The sequence below is a fragment of the Tenrec ecaudatus genome, chromosome 17 (genome assembly GCF_050624435.1).
Source record: "Tenrec ecaudatus isolate mTenEca1 chromosome 17, mTenEca1.hap1, whole genome shotgun sequence".
NCBI classification, from domain to species: domain Eukaryota; kingdom Metazoa; phylum Chordata; class Mammalia; order Afrosoricida; family Tenrecidae; genus Tenrec; species Tenrec ecaudatus.
The window spans coordinates 80,101,951-80,108,256 of record NC_134546.1 but is presented as its reverse complement, the minus strand read 5'-3'; positions in this window follow the sequence as shown (position 1 = coordinate 80,108,256).

Sequence of the window (6,306 nt, the reverse complement as noted above, 5' to 3'; positions counted from 1 at the left end):
TGATATTGTAGAACTTTATTGTGCTGAAATTTTAGGCTTTCGACCTTTCTTCGAAATAGTGTTGTAAAGAATCCACTGCTCTGCAATCATTCAAAACTCTAATGATGTGTGGTATGAAACAATGGGCTGCTAACCTCAAGGTCAATATTTCAAACCCAGCAGCACATTCATGGGAGGAATATGAGGCTGTCTGATCCCATAAAGAGAGACAGTCTCAGAAAGCCCAAGATAGAAGTGCTATGTGTTGGTAAATATTCAATGGATGGACATGGGTTTGGGGGTTAAACATGGCTCTATTGCTGAGGAGGTTTATTCCAATAGTGGAAAACCATGAATGCGGTTTTTGTTAGGTGCCTTCAAGTCCAACTCATAGACAGCCAATGTACAGCAGAATGAAACACTTCCCCATCCTCCACCATGCTCAGAGTTGTAGATGTGTTTGAGACTGTTTTAGTCTGGGTACTTTAGAGAAACAAATTCACAGAAACTCATGTATAAGAGAAAGTTTTATATAAAGGTTAAGTGCACATCAAGAAAACTTCCCAACCCAGTGTTGCCCAAACCCAGAAGTCCAACATTAACCCGTATGTCTGACACCAACCTACAAAGTCCTCCATCTCACCAAACACACTATGACACTGACTGCAGGAGGAAAGCCGAATTAGGGAATGTGTAAGCATCTCAGCGCTGGCAGGGGTCTCCACATGGCTTCTCCTGCACCCAGGGCTGCATCAACATCAGTCCATGCAGTTTCTCCTTGGGGATGTCTTGTAGAAGTGAGTTTTGCCAGCTGAAGCAGGGAACTGGCTAAGGCAGCTGCACCCTGGTTCGACCATCAGAAAGCAAGAAACCTGAGAACTAGAAAGGCAAGGCTCACTGAGACAGTATCCCCCTACCCTTCAATTAACCCCCATGTGTTTATTAGTCAGGTTGGCACAATAAACTAACTGCCTCAGAGACCATTGTTGCAGACACGGTGTTAATCAATCTTCTTGATGGCCTCCCTCTTTTCTGCTGCCCCTCCAGGTTACCAAGCATGATGTCCTTTTTAAGGCCTGGTCTTTCTTCTTATAACAAGTCCAAAGTATGTGAAACAATGTGTCTCCATCTTTGCCTCTAAGAATTGTTCTGGCTGTGCTTCACTTCTTACATGGCACATTTGTTCAATTTACCACAGATGGGCCCAGGGTCCCCACACCACACTCCCCTCATTCACAATGCTATGATTTTTTGGGGGGTCTTTGATACCTAATACCTGATACCTTCGATACCTTGTATCTCACAGACTAGTGTGCTTTTTCCATGTGGGATTTGTTGTTTCTCAGTTAGAGGGCCACTTGCTTATCTTCCAGCCTACAGAACCCCAGACTGTATATCTTTTGATAGCCAGAAACCATCCGCTTTCTTCACCACATTTGCTGATGCACCCGCTTTGTCATCAGCAACGGAGTCGGGACAGGCTGGTGTGCTTCTTCCATGTGGGTTTTGTTGTTTCTCAGCTAGATGGCCACTTGTTTATCTTCAGGCCTTGATGAAACATACAGTTTTCCTCTAGTTCTTGAATGCTTCCTGCCCACACTATCATGATCCCAATTCTACCTTACAAATCTGGCTGAACTGGAGGGTGTACACTGGTACAGATAGGAACTAGAAACAAAGGGAATCCAGGACAGATGAACCCCTCAGGAATATTGTTGAGAGTGGCGATACCAGGAGGGTGGAGGGAAGGTGAAGGAGAAAGTGGGAACAGATTACAAGGATATACATATAACCTCCCTCCTGGGGACTGACAATGGAGATGTGGGTGACGTCAGACAGTGTAAGATATGAAAAAGAAATAATAATTTATAGATTATCAAGGGTTCATGGGGGAGGGGTGAGCAAGGATGGAGGGAAAAATGAGCAGATACCAAGAGCTCAAGTAGAGAGCAAATGTTTTTAGAATGATGAGGGAAACAAATGTACAAAAGTGCCTGACACAATGGATAGATGGTTGGATTATGATAAGAGCTGTACAAACCCACAATTAAATGATTTTTTTAAAAGACAGGTTTGTTTGCTCTACTGGCCATTCATGATACTTTGAATATTCTTCAACAACACCATAATTCAAACAAACTACTTATTCTGCAGTCCTACTTACTCCAAATTTTAAAATGCATTTTATCAGTGCTATCAAGTTTATTCCAATGCATAGTGATGTGAAATATGAGTTCAACTCATATTCTTGTATCATAGCACAAGGGAGAACTGGCCCTGTTGGTTTCTGAGATGGTAACTCATTTCAGGAGCATAAACTCTCAAGTTATTCCTTGGTGCTACTGGATATTTCGAATTGTTGACTTTTCGATTAGCAGTCCAATGTGTTACCACTTCTCCACGAGGCTCCTTTGCCATTTCAGACAACTACAAATACCATGATTTGGGTCAGGTACACTATAGTACTCTAAGTAACATTCTATTTTAAGAGGTCTTATGCAGTAGATATATCCAATGCAATATGTTGTTTTTTGATCTTCTTACTGTTGCTTCCATGAGTATTGATCGTGGATTCAAGACAGATGGAATTATTGAAAACTTTTATCCTTTCACTATTTATCATGTTAGTAGATATTGCTACTTCATATAATCTAGCTTCTCTGTGTATTAGTATTAGCTCTGCCTATAGCTTTAATCAGTATAGCTAGAGGATTCAACCTTGATGCATACCTTTCCTGATTTTAAGCTATGCAGTATTCTCTGTCCCTGTTCACACAACTGCCTCTTGATCCATATACTGGTTCTGTCTGAGTGTTTTGGAATTCCCAATCTTTTCAAAGCTCTCCATACGTTTTTGTAATCAATACAGTTGAATGCCTGGGCATAGTAAAAAAAAATGCAAGTAAACATCTTTCTGATATCACTTGTTTCAGCTAAGATATAGCTAACAAAACTATGAGAATCCATATTTTATATCCTCTTTTGAATCAATCTGATTTTTCACAGCTCCATGTCAATATACTATAACAACCACTGTTGAATTATCCTCAGTAAAATGGTATTTACATGTCATATCAGTGATGTTGTTCAGTACATTGTGTATTTTGTTGGGTCATTTTTCTTTGGAATGGGCACAGATACTAATTTCTTCTCGTGGTCTAGCAGCTGTTATCTAAATTTCTTGGCAGGGTTGAGTGGGTGCTTTTAGTATTTCATCAACTTTCTGAAACATTTCAATTGCTATTCCATAAATTCCCAGGGCCTTATTTTTGCCTAATGCTGCTTTCAGTGCAGCTTGGACTTCTTCTTTCAGTCTAATTGAATTTTGATCATATACTATTCCTGGAAATGTTCGAATGTCAACTAGTTCTTTTTGGTACAGTGATTCTGTGTTTTCTCCACATCTTCTTTTGATATTTCCTTCATTGTTCAATATTCTGCTGATAGAATCATTCAATGTTGCAACTCCAAATTTGAATTTTTTTCCTTTAGTTCTTTAAATTAAGATATGCTGGGTATATTCTTCTTTTTGGATTTTCTAACTTTAGGTCTTTACACATTTTGTTATAACACTTTCCTTTGTCATCTCCAGGTCTCCATTGACATTTTCTGTTCAGCTCCTTTATTTAATCATTTCTTCCACTTGCCTTAGCTACTCTCTCATCAAGAGCAGGGTTACGATCCTTTTCTGATATCCAGTTGAGTCTTTTCTTTCATTTGTATCTTTTTAATGAGCTTTTTCTTTTTCATGTATGATGTTCTTGTTGTCATCCCACAGTTCATCAATTATTCTGTCATTCATACTAATTACATGAAATCTCTTATTCAGGTGATCTCTAAGTTTAGGTGGCATATGCTCAACGTCATATTTTTACTCCCATGGACTTATTTCAAATATTGTTTCAGCTTCAAACTGAACTTGCACCTGAGCAATAGATTGTCTGATCCAAATTTGTCCCCTGGCCCCATTTCAGTGGTTAATATTGAGCTTCTCAGTCATCTCTTTTCACATTATGTAGTCAGCTTGATTTCTGAGTATTCCACCTGGAAAAGTTTATATGCATGGTCACTGTTTTGTAGTTCCAAAAAGATGTTTGTGATGAAAAAATGGTTGGCCTTTAAGAATTCTGTCATGTGACCCCCCCCACCTTATTTCTCTTATTAAAGCTATATTGTCTAACTGCTATCCCCTCCCTGTTGTTTCTAATTTTTTAATTCCACTGACTAATAATTATTCATGCATCTTGACGTCACAAAAGCTAAACCAAACTCACCACTGTTTGACTCAAAAGCAACTCTGCAGATGAGGGTAGAATTGCTCCTGTCGGTTTCCCAGACTGTAGTTCAATATGGGAGTAGAACACCTCATCATTCTCCCACAGAGTGGCTGGTGGTTTGAAACTGACAGTTTTGGGATTAGTCACTCAATGTGTAACAACTGAGCCAATAAGATGTTTTAATTAGTTAATTAGTTCATTGTTCTGAAATGTGCTCAACTCCAACTCACTTTCAACATCTTTGACTCAATTAATGATTCAGTATCTCAGGACTTTGAAGCCTGGTCTACTTCCATTTATGGACACAATTGATAGGGAATAATAGGCTTGATAGATTTCCTTATTAGGGAAAGCTGAAAGAAAACATTGACTTTCATAAAGAAAACAAGCTACTACTATCCAAAGAGGGAGTGATGATAGATGTCAGATGATGGTGCCATTTCTCTTTCATTATTAACTTTCTGTGATACATGTGCACAGGGGGAAATGAAACACACTAAGCATGCATGCTACGAAATATGCATCTATACTTGTTACTTTCATTAGTAACAAAACTCATAAAGATGTAGCTGTCTCATCTACAACAAAAAGTACCACACCAAACTTCTACAGTGGACAAAGTCCACTTTTTACTCAGAGAACATGGAAGTCCACATTTTGGGGGAAATAACCAAGTTACAGCTAATTTTCACAACCACTACAGCTGTCCATCAAGTCTATTCATGGACAATCTTCTGCAATGCTGAGACTTACTATTACTTCAAACACCACCAGCATAGTATATCTACACTGTAACCTTGGGTTATTCAGTGTTTCTAGCTGTGGGTAAATGATCATTTTTCTCACAAGAGTCTAAGTGTGGAGAATAGAAAGAAGCATGCACAAGATCACCATGTTTAGTAGGTTGTGCCTTCTCTCCTCAACTGAGTAATGACAATGTGTGGGGCCCATTCACCTCCAATGACAAATGCTTTTATTATAATGAAGATCCACCTGATCTCCTCTCAATGCAGGAGAGAGAGCTTTTATGTGTGTTTCAACGTGTACATGTGTATACACTGTTAAGTGTAATTGAGGCGTACACATAAAAATGAGCACCCATGATGATTTAGTCATCAGGGAAATATTTAAAAATACAAAGCAGAGAATACCATAAAGTTATAATTATCAGACAAACTGTTCAAGCTTAGGTGATTGATTTTGAAAAGTATCAAATTGATGAGGAAACACTAAGAGCTGTTATGTATATATTTATTTTTATTTACTTATCTATTTAAATCATTTTATTGTGATCTCTTACAGATATCATAACATTCCATAGTTCAATCACATAAAGCAGTGTTGTACAATTGCTACCAAAATACCTGCTATATTATTAAAGTCATTTTAGTACAAATGAAATAAAATGCATAATGACAGATAAAGGCCTATACAAAAACCCCGATGCATATATATTACCATGTACACAGTGACATGCATGCTCACACAAACACACAAGCTGACATTGTAATACCCAATAGCTAGCACACACACTGATATGGAAATGCATACTAAGGTGCATTAGCTCACCACATATACTAATGCGCATACTAACATCCATACATACATCAATTTCCACACATCAGAACATACACTAACAAATATACATATAAGAAACACCCACACTAATACAGATAGAGAAACATACTTTAACATACCTGCATAACATGTTTCAAGCATAGAAGAAAAACGCAAAAATATATTGGCATTATAAAAAAAGAGAGTAATACATATTATCACACATAGAATAACACACACTAACTGCCACTGGCACAATCACACACGCAGAAACACATACCTAGGGCATCAGATACAAGCACAAATGTGCACACATGTACAAGTGTAAGAATGGAGAAATCTGTTGGACAGATGGTGTCTGAAGAAAAAGGAGCTCTCTAAAGACATCCTCTCAAGGTCCCTTTGCATCTTCTATCAAGAGGGAGCCTGTGATCCCTGGGTCCTATATAATCTATGTCCCTCCAAAGACATTTGTGTCTGAGCTCCCACTGAC